Consider the following 14,910-nt stretch of genomic DNA (forward strand, 5'->3'; position numbering starts at 1 on the left):
TTACTATGTCATTTAGTCACTAAGTCATGACCAACTCTTTGGGACCCCATGAACTGTAGCCCACCAGGTTCCTCTGTCCATGGGATTCTCCAGGCAAGAATACTGGAGTGGGTTGCCATTTCCTTCTCCAGGACATCTTCCCGACCCAGGGATCGAACCCACGCCTCCTGCACTGGCAGGTGGCTTCTTTACCACTGAGCCACCTGGGAAGCCCATCTAGTAACTGTGCAGATTAGTAAAAGGAAAGGAGCATCATCGGCCCTTTTCTCCGCCAGCATTTTTAAGAGCATTTGTTGTTTTCCTCTCTGCCTCAAGCACGCCAAGCACCTCAGTCTCGTGGCTTTCAGTAACCGGGTCTGCCAAAGTCCTAACCATGCCAAGAAATAACTTCTCTCAGTTTACTTTTTCAGAGGGATGTGAAAGAAAACAATCGATTCTTCTGCCGTGAGATTGTCTTTTTAAAACAAAGTACCACAGAAGCTCCAAATCTGGGGAACTCTCTGGACTCTCTGGGGAACACTACATAGTGTAAAACGATTACCAGCATATTTCCCCGCTGGACAAAGTTCTTTGACAAAGAGAAGCAACTTACTCAGTTTATTACGACAGCCAGCCCTGAAGTCTCTTCTCTACTGGGTAGCGCAGTTCACCGGCACTTTCAGTTTTGAAAACCCTCCTCCTTCCAAAAATAGCATCTCTTGTGCCTTTGATACTGTGATTCAGATGCAAACAAAACGTGCCCATGAAGTGTGAGGCATGAGTGCCTGTGCACGTTCCATCCCGTGCGGGGGGCAGGGGGAGACTGAGGAGGAAGCCGTCAAATGGATTGCTGTCTTTCTGTGGGCGCACCCCTCATTTCTCTATACTCAAAGACATGTGACTCTGATTGGTTCCGAGGATTTGGCCCCTGGACAACCAGGCATCCTTTCTACATTGGCATTTCTTCCAGAGAGGAGCCCTGAGCAGCCTTCCTCCGTGCCCACCCAGTGCTGGGCCAGCTGGCTAACAGTGTGGCTCCTGGAAGAGGGTGCTGCCCACACCGCTGACGGCAGCCATGGGTGCCCGTTGCTTGTAGCTAACGTCAGGGGGCCTCAGCATGTGGGTCCAGGCAGTTGGCTGAGACTTCCCATGCAAGCATCCATGCCCCAGGAGTGCCAGCAGAGGTGATCGAGGGCCAAGGTGGGCATGCCACAGAGCCCTGGACTTCCAGATGGAGTCCAGTCCCAGAGCGTGGATGTCAGAGCTCTCTGGAGGCTCCCCCAGCCAAGGTCAAAAGGAGGGATGAACATCATGACATGAGTTCCAAAGAAACTCCACCTGCTCTTGGCATGCTCAGGCTCATCCTCCCTATGTACCAGCCTCCCCCCCCCACCACAAGTCTCCAAGGCCACGGTGAGGAGGCAGCTGCAACCATTCGACTTTCTCGTAATGACCTAGAACTGGGAGGATGTAGAGCTGGGGAAGAAGCAATGGCCATTCCCAATGATATGGCTGGGCTCTTGAAAGGTCATCGGGTCGACCTCTTTATAGGAAAAACACGATTCTTTGGCCTTGATAATCCGGCCAGGCAGATTTGCTGGAATAAGTTTCTTCAACCACACCCACCCACAGCACATGGATTGTTGAGGACTTGAATGATGAGAACCTACTCCGACAGACCCCACTCCCCTCCAAACTCCGGTGACATCTCCCGGCCTGCAGCGCCTGCCCCCGTGTGACAGCCCAGCTCAGCCGTCCAGCGAGGACTCCAGAGCTTATTGCTGTTGGAGAATCTGAGGATCAATGGGAGCACAAAGGGAATCATACACGAGAGTTGCTAGGGAGGGAAAAGCTCACTCTATCTACTGCATTCTCTCTGGCAGACACAACTGAAAGATTTTTTTTTAATCCCCAAAAAACTCATTTAAACTGGGGGTGCAAAAGGAATCTGAAACGTGAGCATCTCCGGTGCAGGGAGAGAAGGGGAAGGTTTCAAGGAAACACAAAAGCAACACCGACCTGAGCGGGGAGCAGACTGCCCAACAACAAGGCAGCCAACTGCCAAACTGTCATTTTGCTCGGCGGCTGAACAGAAGGCTCGAGTAATGACAACCACAAAACTCATTTAAAGTCTGAAAAGGTGACTAATGAGCTCATTCATGCTGCCTATAAATTATTCACTGCAACACTGATCCCACTCAAGACAAACAGGAAAGTAAACTTTAAACACAGCCACCTCTGGCCTCCAAAGAAGAGCGCCTTACGTCTGTAAAACTTTCCACAATGAGGGGTGCTTGTCTCTCCCTCCATCCATTGTCACATTCACTCTTCTGTTTGCTTTTTTTTTTTCACTGCCTTTAATCAAGTTTAAGCAGACACAGCTGTTACACATTTATTTCTCTGTAGAGTTTTTTCCATTAGTTGTTACGAGCAATCATGATGCTCTAAAAATAGCAGCAAATTATATTCTCTCGAAATTGAAGGCTGACCTTAAAATGAAGCCCAGGTCTTCGGAAAGAATATTCAGATGCACATGTTGGGTGAGTGACAACCCTACACAAAGCCGAAACAGAAGTGCTTTCACTCTCTCGGAGAGGGTGGCAACTGGCTTCCAAATGTCCCTAGGTTATAGTGGACACGGCTTGTTTTAAAATCTAACAAGACAGAACCTGCTTCCAGTGGTCATGTTTTGGTGGAGATTTTCATGAAAACTCAAAGAATAAAAGGGGAAATGTCTCATTTTGGCTGCTCAGCGAAGATAAACCCAGCAGCAGGTTTGCTGGGAACCCACCACATGGCTGCACACGGCTTCCACTTTCCTGTTTAATATTAAATAAAGAATTTTAGCTCTTCTGTTTGTACAAACTGTGCTGTTTGTAACTGCTGTCACCACTCCAAGAATTATGACTCTGGAGAAGTAGTCCTGTATTTTTCAAACCTTTTGTTTTTTAAATCTTAGTATCTATTTCCAAGACGCAGTAAGAGTTAAAGAGGTTCAAATCTAATCGGTATTTTTTTTTCCCCCAAAATAGTCCTCAAATAAGTACTTACATTAGTTCTTGGTCAGATCGCTGAACATTATGTATTTTTAAACTGCTTTGAATACTTTGAACAGGAGCCACAGAAAAGCCACAGAAAACACTCATAGTCAAATACCGCCAGATGGAGGTTCTGCATAACCAAAAGTGAAAGCAGAAAGGTCGGAGGCTCGGTCGTGCCCTGTACACACCTCGAGATGACAGGGGGAGAAAAACGAATGACTCCCCGGTTGTAGGCAGAGGAAGCCCGCATAACACACGAGAAGCACCCCACGGAAGGCCAACTGAGACCCGGGCTTGCACTTCAACCTGAGACCCGGCCAAGCTGCGTCTCCATTTAAGGAAAGCCTGTCACGTTGTTTTCAGTTTCTAGCCTGTGAACTAAAGACTGGTCCGGCCATTTCCGCTGCCTGAAAGGGCGAAGCAAGTTTTTCTTTTCAAAGCGAGAGGAGTCCTGCCATACTGACAGCACAGTGCTCGGCCACCGCCCGCCAGCAGCCTGGGGGCTCCTCGTGTGCTTGGTGTGATTTTACCCACGTTTCTGTGTCGAGGGGGAAGCCATTCTTCTGGTCGTCTGGGCACGAGAGTTCCTGCAGATTCGCTGTGGTCGTCGGCGTCTGCATCAAACGTGTGAAAGCCCGATTCCATCCGAAGAAATGGCGACGTCGGAAGTGGCGTCCTGGTGAAGTCTCCGTGTCCCTACAGCTCGCCGCTGACTACATTTCTGTCACCTCTCCGGGAAGGGCGGGGACAATGCAGCGCTTTGAAACCAAGCCACAGGGGGCCCTTCCCGAGCAACAAGTCTGACAGACAGGCTGTGCCGCTCCCGCATCCGCAGCAGACCCACTGGTCCAGGGCCCTGCTTCCACTCCTTACTCCTCACTGGCCTGAGGCCGAGGGATGGTTGGTTTTGCCTGAGGATGTTCAAGGCGGAACACCAAGTACTACGACCCAAAGACCCACCCAGCACACAGAGCACCAGCTCTCCAATGCTCCCCGTGTGCCAGGCACCAAGCCAGGAGCTCCAACGGCAGCATTGATCGTGTTCTTCCATGATCCTGCCCGGGGAGGGGCTGTCATCCTCTTCTACAGATGAGGACATGGAGGCTTCAAGAAGTTCAGTGACGGGAGTTCCCTGGTGGCCTGGTGGTTAGGATTCGGAGTTTTCATTGCCGTAAGAGTTCAGTTCTTAGTTGGGGAATGCAGATTCTGCAAGCTGTGCAGCACAGCCAAAATGTGAAATGAATGCAGTAATATAAAATAAAGAAATTATTTGCTGGTGGTGAATAATTGGTGCTAAGAGCTGCAATGAAAAGGAAGACCACAAGTCTCTCTGGCCTGCACAGCCCACCGTCTCTGGCACTGACCTCTCCCATTTGGGGTATCCAAGATCTAATTTCCAAGCTCACAGAAGACGGCTTGTTGCTTGCAATCTACCTATCGAGCTCCTTGGGCAAGACACTTTTGGGTTTCTTTGATTTGGTTTTTGCATAGCCTTTTTCAAATAGACCACTAACCATAGACACACTTTCTACTTCCACAGGCTTAGCTCCTGATGCCACACAGAAATGGACATCATTCAGTAAATGGCAAACCTATCTACAAAATGCCAAAGGTCCCAGTGCAGTGGTCACATGCCAGCCCCGTGCTCCTGGCTGAATTATAAAGCATGAAGTTTTGGGGAAAAAAACATACGACAGTTGACAACTCCAGAGGCCAGGCCAAGTCTGCCCCATCTGCCCCTTGGATGGATCCTCAGAAAGAACAACTCAAGGAACAATCTACTCCCTCTCTCCAGTCTTCATCGTCAGTTCAGTTCAGTTCAGTCACTCAGTCGTGTCCGACTCTTTGCGACCCCATGAATGCAATACACCAGGCCTCCCTGTCCATCACCAACTCTCCGAGTTTACCCAAACCCATGTCCATCGAGTCAGTGATGCCATCCAGCCATCTCATCCTCTGTCATCCCCTTCTCCTCCTGCCCCCAATCCCTCCCAACGTCTGGGTCTTTTCCAATGAGTCAACACTTTGCATGAGGTGGCCAAAGTACTGGAGTTTAAGCTTTAGCATCAGTCCTTCCAAAGAAATCCCAGGGCTGATCTCCTTCTGAATGGACTGGTTGGATCTCCTTGCAGTCCAACAGACTCTCAAGAGTCTTCTCCAACACCACAGTTCAAAAGCATCAATTCTTCAGTGCTCAGCTTTCTTCACAGTCCAATCTCACATCCATACACGACCACAGGAAAAACCATAGCCTTGAATAGACGGACCTTTGTTGGCAAAGTAATGTCTCTGCTTTTGAATATGCTGTCTAGGTTGGTCATACCTTTTCTTCCAGGGAGCAAGCGTCTTTTCATTTCATGGTGGCATTCACCATTTGCAGTGATTTTGGAGCCCCCCAAAATAAAGTCTGACACTGTTTCCACTGTTTCCCCATCTATTTCCCATGAAGTGATGGGACCTGATGCCATGATCTTCGTTTTCTGAATGTTGAGCTTTAAGCCAACTTTTTCACTCTCCTCTTTCACTTTCATCAAGAGGCTCTTTAGTTCCTCTTCACTTTCTGCCATAAGAGTGGTGTCATCTGCATATCTGAGGTTATTGATATTTCTCCCGGCAATCTTGATTCCAGCTTGTACTTCATCCAGCCCAGCGTTTCTCATGATGTACTCTGCATATAAGTTAAATAAGCAGGGTGACAATATACAGCCTTGACATACTCCTTTCCCGATTTGGAACCAGTCTGTTGTTCCATGTCCAGTTCTAACTGTTGCTTCCTGACCTGCATATAGGTTTCTCAAGAGGCAGGTCAGGTGGTCTGATATTCCCATCTCTTTCAGAATTTTCCACAGTTTATTGTGATCCACACAGTCAAAGGCTTTGGCATAGTCAATAAAGCAGAAATAGATGTTTTTCTGGAACTCTCTTGCTTTTTCCATGATCCAGTGGATGTTGGCAATTTGATCTCTGGTTCCTCTGCCTTTTCTAAAACCAGCTTGAACATCTGGAAGTTCACGGTTCACGTATTGCTGAAGCCTGGCTTGGAGAATTTTGAGCATTACTTTACTAGTGTGTGAGATGAGTGCAATTGTGTGGTAGTTTGAGCATTCTTTGGCATTGCCTTTCTTCAGGATTGGAATGAAAACTGACCTTTTCCAGTCCTGTGCCCACTGCTGAGTTTTCCAAATTTACTGGCATATTGAGTGAAGCAGTTTAACAGCATCATCTTTCAGGATTTGAAATAGCTCAACTGGAATTCCATCACCTCCACTAGATTTGTTCATAGTGATGCTTCCTAAGGCCCACTTGACTTTACATTCCAGGATGTCTGGCTCTAGGTCAGTGATCACACCACTGTGATTATCTGGGTCCTGAAGATCTTTTTTGTACAGTTCTTCTGTGTATTCTTGCCACCTCTTCTTAACATCTTCTGCTTCTGTTAAGTCCATACCATTTCTGTCCTTTATCGAGCCCATCTTTGCATGAAATGTTCCCTTGGTATCTCTAATTTTCTTGAAGAGATCTCTGGTGTTCCCCATTCTGTTGTTTCCCTCTATTTCTTTGCATTGATTTCTGAGGAAGACTTTCTTATCTCTCCTTGCTATTCTTTGGAACTCTGGATTCAAATGGGTATATCTTTCCTTTTCTCCTTTGCTTTTCACTTCTCTTCTTTTCACAGCTATTTGTAAGGCCTCCCCAGACAGCCATTTTCCTTTTTTGGATTTCTTTTCCATGGGGATGGTCTTGATCCCTTTCTCTTGTACAATGTCATGAATCTCCATCCATAGTTCATCAGGTAACTCAGATGACCATTATATCTACTACTGTGGGCAGGAATCCCTTAGAAGAAATGGAGTAGGCATCATGGTCAACAAAAGAGTCCGAAATGCAGTACTTGGATGCAATCTCAAAAACGACAGAATGATCTCTGTTCGTTTCCAAGGCAAACCATTCAATATCACAGTATTCCAAGCCTATGCCCCAACCAGTATTGCTGAAGAAGCTGAAGTTGAATGGTTCTATGAAGACCTACAAGACCTTTTAGAACTAATACCCAAAAAAGATGTCTTTTTCATTATAGGGGACTAGAATGCAAAAGTAGGAAGTCAAGAAACACCTGGAGTAACAGGCAAATTTGGCCCTGGAGTACAGAATGAAGCAGGGCAAAGGGTAATAGAGTTTTGCCAAAAGAATGTACTGGTCATAGCAAACACCCTCTTCCAACAACACAAGAGAAGACTCTACCCATGGACATCACTAGATGGTCAACACCGAAATCAGATTGATTATATTCTTTGCAGCCAAAGATGGAGAAGCTCTATACAGTCAGCAAAAACAAGACCAGGAACTGACCGTGGCTCAGATCATGAACTCCTTATTGTCAAATTCAGACTTAAATTGAAGAACGTAGAGAAAATCACTAGACCATTCAGATATGACCTGAATCAAATCCCTTATGATTATACAGTGGAAGTGAGAAATAGATTTAAGGGACTAGATCTAATAGACAGATATCCAACAGACGACCCCCACTGCACAGAGAAGGAGCTGACGGTTTCCCTTCAAGCTCACACTTCCAAAGCACAGATGTTTGACTAGAAACCATTTCTGAACTCTTTCTCTTTCACTTTGCACACAAAGTTAGGAGGTAATCATCTGCACAGTTTAGAAACACCACTGACCACCACACCAGAACTAATTTCCCAAAGCTGTATTGTATGGAATTCGATCAAGGCACAGATCAACCTTTGCCAGCTCTATAAATATGTCCCAAAATGAGCTAGCAACGACAAAAATATACTGACTGTCCTACTCATTAGATTAGTAGGACTTCTTCCCATATATCCTGGACATACATCCTATCCCATATATCCAAGACTCCCCACTAAAGCAGTCTTGGAACCCCAGGTCCTCAGAGTCTGCACACAGCCTTGCACACTAGAGATGGAGAAAACACACTCCCATAGCGCACTGCCATCTGCAGCACCATGTCACCTCCATGTCCCAAAACTTTTGGGTACCAAGGCCCAGGAGTTCATTCTCTCAGGAACCACCCCGGATACTTCCTGAAAGCTGTCCTGCGGCCACTGCTGGAATCCCAGTCCAGACTGGCCAAAGGGTCCGTAAAAAGTGGGTGAAGTAGAAGTTGAGGTCTGTGGGTTCGCTCTTGAGAAGCCCTCAAATCCACAGGGATCTGATTCCGTTGCCATTTAGAGTCCCTCTCTGGCTTCTGCCAACACCAGCTCCCTCTGAAGCCAAATCAAAACGCTCGGCTTCTTTGTGATACCAGCTTCCTAGCTGAACCTCCAATGGTTATGGGAGGAAAAATAAGCCATGCCAGGACCTTCCTGGTGGAGAAGGAAATGGCAACCCACTCCAGTGTTCTTGCCTGGAGAATCCCAGGGATGGGGAAGCCTGGTGGGCTGCCGTCTATGGGGTCTCACAGAGTCGGACACGACTGAAGCAACTTAGCAGCAGCAGCAGCCGCAGCAGACCTTCCTGGATCTGCTGTGAACGAACAACCAAGTTACGCTGGCCACAAACAAAGCACGCTTTACTCAGTAAAAGCAAGGTTTCTAAATCATTTTCTGGGGCTCCTTCCTCACATCCTCCACTGCCCCTTTTTGTAGATGAAAATCTACAACTCCTGGGTAGGAAGAAAGTTACTAAGACTGACTGCCCTGACTTATCTAAACATATTCAGCTTTACAGTACTGGCCTGAAAAAGGTTTGGTCATTCATTACAAAAACCAGTTAATAAATAAAACCTTAAAGGTGACGCTTAAGAAGGACTTCACTCATGGACTCAGACAAGCCCCCTAATTTATTTTCTTTTTTGAAAAGCTGTTTCTTCGCAGTTGCATCGGGTCTTCACCGCTGCCGCGTGCTCTCTCTAGTTCTGGGGGCGGGGGTTACTCTCTAGTGTGGTCGTGGGCGTCTCATCGTAGCGGCTCCTCTTATTGCAGAGCAGGGGCTCTAGGCAATGTGCAAGCCCTGTAAGTAAGGGGACAACTGAAGCCCAGAGAAGTGACTTAGGGCCACGTATCAGAGCATACACAGGTAATATCCTTTCCGGGGTGTATTCTCCTCTGCCTTCCCAAGAGCATCCCGAATTCTGCAGTCTTGTAGTTTGGGTTGGACTGACCCCATCATCAGCTCCTAAGGCACTGGACGGCTCCTGAAGAAAAGGCAGGTCCAGCCAGCACTCAGCGCGGAAGCCAACACACGTCCTCTCTTGTCTGGACACTGACTGAGCTGAATTTTCTGTCATCCGTACCCCAAAGCATCCCACCACATCCCCACACGGACTTAGTGATGGATCCCACTTCTTGACTCCCTGTCCACGGATGTTTCTGCCCAAGTCAAGTCTTTAATGTTACAAAATAGAGAAAACTAATCTTAAAAAAAAAAGAAGTTATTTACAAAACAGAAATCGACTGCACATAGGGAAAAACTTACAGATACCAAAGGGGAAAAGGAGGGGAGGGATAAGTTAGGAGTTTGGGATTAATATATACACAGTCTGGGCTTCCCTCATAGCTCAGTTGGTATGTAGGAGACCCTGGTTCAATTCCTGGGTCGGGAAGATCCACTTGAGAAGGGAGAGGTTACCCACTCCAATGTTCTTGGCCGTCCATGGTGGCTCAACTGCTAAAGAATCTGCCTGCAATGCAGGAGACTTGGGTATGATCCCTGGGTTGGGAAGATCCCCTGGAGAAGGGAAAGGCGACCCACTCCAGTATTCTGGCCTGGAGAATTCCATGGACTGTATAGTCCATTGGGTTGCAAAGAGTTGAACACAACTGAGTGACTTTCACTATACTCTACTATATATATATAAAGTAGATAAAGAACAAGAAGCTACAGCACAGGGAGCTGTGCTCAGTATTTTACAATAATCTATAAAGGAAAAGAATCTGAAAAAGAATGCAGATCCATATGCTTATGAATATATATGTATGACTGAATCGCTGTGCCGTACACCTGAAACTCATACAACATTGTCAATCACTAAAAAGAAACGGAGAAAACAGTATGTTTGCCAAACAGTGGCTGGACTTGATAGGAATAAAAAGATCTGGGAGAAATACATGAAGTTAATATTATCACTGAGCGTTTTAAAAGTATGGCTGAATGGGGACTTCCCCAGTGGTCCAGTGGTGAATAACCCACCTTGCAATGCAGGGAATGTGGGTTCAATTCCTGGGTGGGGGACGAACATCTCACATGCTACAGAATAACTAAGCTCAAAGGCTGCGACGACTGTGCCCACGCCTCACAGCTAGAGAGTCCATCCGCTACGAAGAGAGATCACCCGTGCCGCAACTGAGCTACGTGGAGAGGCGGAAGGGCACGTCCCTGCTGGTCAGGACAGACAAAACGTGGTCCACTGGAGAAGGGAATCACAAACCACTTCAGTATGCTTGCCTCAAGAACCCCATGATCACAACAAAAAGGCAAAAAGACCTGAAACAGCCAAATAAATAAATGATTTTTGTAAAGTAAGCCTGAAAGTATAAATTTGCCCATATTAATAGAGCATTATTGATGAAGGCAGAATTCTTGAATGGAGATTAACTGTAGAGAATTCATAGCTAGAGGGGAGGCAAGCTTCATCTAGAGTTGAGATGAAACATGACAGAAAGAGTATGGACCTAACAGAAGCAGAAGATATTAAGAAGAGCTGGCAAGAATACACAGAAGAACTGTACAAAAAAGATCTTCATGACCCAGATAAACACGATGGTGTGATCACTGACCTAGAGCCAGACATCCTGGAATGTGAAGTCAAGTGGGCCTTAGGAAGCATCACTATGAACAAAGCTAGTGGAGGTGATGGAATTCCAGCTAAGCTATTTCAAGTCCTAAAAGATGGTGCTGTGAAACTGCTGCACTCAATATGCCAGCAAATCTGGAAAACTCAGCAGTGGCCACAGGACTGGAAAAGGTCAGTTTTCATTCCAATCCCAAAGAAAGGCAATGCCAAAGAATGCTCAAACTACCGCCCAATTGCACTCATCTCACACGCTAGCAAAGTAAAGCTCAAAATTCTCCAAGCAAGGCTTCAACAACATGTGAACCAAGAACTTCCAGATGTTCAAGCTGGTTTTAGAATAAGCAGAGGAACCAGAGATCAAATTGCCAACGTCCACTGGATCATCAAAAAAGCAAGAAAGTTCCAGAAAAACATCTACTTCCATTTTATTGACTACGCCAAAGCCTTTGACTCTGTGGATCACAACAAAATGTGGAAAATTCTTCAGGAGATGAGAATACTGGACCACCTTACCTGCCTCATGAGAAATCTGTACGCAGGTCAAGAAGCAGCAATTAGAATGGGACATGGAACAACAGACTGGTTCCAAATCGGGAAAAGAGTACATCAAGGCTGTATAGTCACTCTGCTTATTTAACTTTCATTCAGAGCACATCATGAGAAACGCTGGGCTGGATGAAGCACCAGCTGGAATCAAGATTGCCAGGAGAAATATCAATAACCTCAGATATGCAGATGACACCACTCTTATGGCAAAAAGTGAAGAGGAACTAAAAAGCCTCTTGATGAAAGTGAAAGAGAGTGAAAAAGTTGGCTTAAAACTCAACATTCAGAAAACTAAAATCATGGCATCCGGTCCAATCACTTCATGGCAAATAAATGGGGAAACAATGGAAACAGTGACAGACTTTATTTTTCTGGGCTCAAAAATGACTGCAGATGGTGACTGCAGCCATGAAACTAAAAGATGCTTGCTCCCTGGAAGAAAAGCTATGACCAACCTAGACAGCATATTAAAAAGCAGAGACATTACTTTGCCAACAAAGGTCTGTCTAGTCAAAGCTATGGCTTTTCCAGTAGTCATGTATGGATGTGAAAGTTGGACTGTAAAGAAAGCTGAGTGCAGAAGAACTGATGCTTTTGAACTGTGGTGTTGGAGAAGACTCCTGAGAGTCCCTTGGACTGCAAGGAAATCCAGCCGGTCAATCCTAAAGGAAATCAGTCCTGAATATTCATTGGAAAGACTGATGCTGAAGCTGAAGCTCCAATACTTTGGCTACCTGATGCAAAATAATTCACTGGTAAAGACCCTGATGCTGGGAAAGATTGAGGGCAGGAGAAGAAGGGGATGACAGAAGATGAGATGGTTGGATGGCATCACCAACTAGATGGACATGAGTTTGAGTAAACTCCAGGAGTTGGTGATGGACAGAGAAGCCTGGTTTGCTTCAGTCCATGGGGTTGCAAAGAGTGGGACAGAACTGAGCAACTGAACTGAACTGAACTGCTGACTCTCACTCAGGTCTCAGAGTTTGACTTGATGCCAAGCCCATGTCAACCTCCCAGAGGGACAATATCTGAACTTCATATCCCCAAGTGCCCATTTCCAGATCTGATGGTGACTGGAAGGTGATGGTGACCACAGAGGCTTAGCTCATTGTGTAGTTGCTACATGAAGACACTGAGCTGTTATCTGCTTCATGTCATCAAAGGCTCCCAATGGTCAGTGTGACGTAGGCTGATAAAAGTAGACAGCCAAAAAATTATTCTGGAGAAATAACTGTTGCACAAATTTAACTAAATTAAGATTCTATTTAGTGTCAATGAGAATTCATTCTTTAGTTAATCTAAAAGTGTGAAACTAAGATGTCAGCAAACATAGTAAAATATAATCTGCTGCTGCTGCTGCTGCTAAGTCGTTTCAGTCGTGTCCAACTCTGTGCGACCCCATAGACGGCAGCCCACCAGGCTCCCCCGTCCCTGGGATTCTCCAGGCAAGAACACTGGGGTGGGTTGCCATTTCCTTCTCCAATGCATGAAAGTGAAAAGTGAAGTGAAGTCGCTCAGTCCTGTCAGACTCTTAGCGACCCCATGGACTGCAGCCCACCAGGCTCCTCCATCCATGGGATTCTCCAGGCAAGAACACTGGAGTGGGTTGCCATTTCCTTCTCCAATGCATGAAAGTGAAAAATGAAAGGGAAGTCACTCAGTCGTGTCCAACTCTTCGCGATCCCATGGACTGCAGCCCACCAGGCTCCTCCGTCCATGGGGTTTTCCAGGCAAGAGTACTGGAGTGGGGTGCCATTGCCTTCTTCAAAATATAATCTAGTTAACACTTATTGTGTACTCAGAGGAAAATTTACCATGGAATACTGAAAGTTAAACCTCAGCACCCCTCACTCACACAAGTCCCATCCAAGGCTTGGGAAGGCCCCCAAAAATCTGTTGAATGGGCATCCTTCATATTTAAAGGAGACACTGCACAGAAACACTTAAAATGCCCTGAAACCTTATAGCTCATATGTTGAAAAAAACTTGAAAGAGCTTTCCCCAAATTTGACAATAATCCTAAAAATTTACATGACATTACCAACAACCAGTTGTGAAGTGAAAAGAACTTTTTTTACAAACTATTAATTATAAAAAACAAATCCCAACCAAGTACAAAATGGAGTATTTCCTGCCGTATCAATAAACAAGGCTGTCACAGCCATCAGGGATTCCGAGCCTTCACATATGAATTCTGAGCCCAGGAGGACAATGCCTGCTATCTGGGAGCCATCAGCCTCGGAGCTGCCACCGCAAACTGCCGCCACTCCCTATGGTGAGCAAGGAGCTCAGGATGCGAACATCAAACCAAAGGATGCTGGCCCCAGAGAGCTGAGATGCACACGAAAGGAATGGTTTCAGCAAGCCCAGACTGTTGCATCTTCCCATACGTAGAAAAGCACTAAATCCCTTTACTTGAGATATCTGATTTTCCTTAATTAACAATAATCTATGGTGTTCAGAGCACCTGCCCCTGGCTGCGAACTTCTATCTAACCTGACTCCTCCCCCGTCCTCCTCAGAACAGTTCTCTCGGCGTCACTGAGATGCTGTCTCCTGGGCTTGAAATCCGAAAAATTCCCACCAAATAAAACATAAAACTCTCAACTTATAGGTTGTGACTACTTTTTCAAGTCAACGCAGCCATGCCAGAGGAATGGATGGACTATCTCGCTAGGTCTCTAGAGAGAAAGTGGATTCCAAAATCACTGAAGAAATGATCACATCCAGAAAGGGAGTACACAGCCCCAAAAACGTAGGAAGTGAAGTAACACAGACATACGCTAACATTACTTTGTTTTGATTTCATGATGTTTAGGATGTCAGCTTTGTAATCATACACTTTTTGTGTTTTCTTTTATCGTTGGAAAAAAAGGCTGACTTATACCTGGTTCCACATTTGCAATTTCACGTCCTTTTCCAAGTTCCCTCCTGGCCCAGATTGAACAGACTTCAGGCCACACACAGCCCACATCTGCCCCGTGTGTGCCTACTGTGTGCCCGGCCCATCGCTTCTCATGGGTTAATCATCTCCTCTGACGGCCAACAGCTCTGGGAGGCAGGTACTAGTATCCTCATTTTACAGATGAGAGATCTGGGCTCCAAGATGGTTAAAATGAGTAACTCCAAAGGTTACTCAGCTAACAGGCCTTCCCTGGCAGCCCAGTGATTAAGACACTCTGTTTCTGCCATTTCAGGGGGCACACAGTTTCAAATCTTGGTCAGGGAACAAAGAACACACATGCCACGTGGCTCAGCCAAAAACTTGAAAAATAGAAAAGCGGTTCCTTCAAGTAAGAGGCGACAGAGCGGAGAGTGAACCCAGCAGTCTGAGCCAACAGTCTCTGAACCAGGAGACCATCCTGCCTGCCCAGTTCTGCTTCGTGGTCGGCCGGCCCCCACCAAGGCAAGAAAGTGAAGGGCCACCCTCTCTCTGATCCAGGTGGGCCTCCCTGGCCCCTGGCCGCTGCAGGAGCTTCCTGGGAGGGCTCTGGGGACAGGGAGCCATGTGTCAGCTCCCTGCAGAGCTGAGGGTGCAACCCTCGTGCACGGGCAACATGAGACTCTG

The 14,910-nt window shown here is 46.4% G+C and overlaps 1 protein-coding gene across 13 annotated transcripts in view; it reads right to left on the reverse strand.

Moving 5' to 3' along the window:
• FOXN3 (forkhead box N3) overlaps positions 1 to 14,910 on the reverse strand; it is a 452,985-nt gene that overhangs the window by 276,359 nt on the left and 161,716 nt on the right. Inside the window, exon 1 of one of the 13 annotated variants that reach the window (XM_070796767.1) lies at positions 3,555 to 4,967. The exons of 11 other annotated variants lie outside the window; for them this stretch is intronic. The gene's annotated coding sequence lies outside the window, so the exon portion shown is untranslated. Of the gene's footprint in view, positions 1 to 3,030; positions 3,534 to 3,554; positions 4,968 to 14,910 lie in introns of those variants that run through there. One more of the 13 variants, XM_070796768.1, reaches the window with a different exon arrangement.

Source organism: Bos indicus, chromosome 10 (genome assembly GCF_029378745.1).
Source record: "Bos indicus isolate NIAB-ARS_2022 breed Sahiwal x Tharparkar chromosome 10, NIAB-ARS_B.indTharparkar_mat_pri_1.0, whole genome shotgun sequence".
Lineage (NCBI taxonomy): Eukaryota > Metazoa > Chordata > Mammalia > Artiodactyla > Bovidae > Bos > Bos indicus.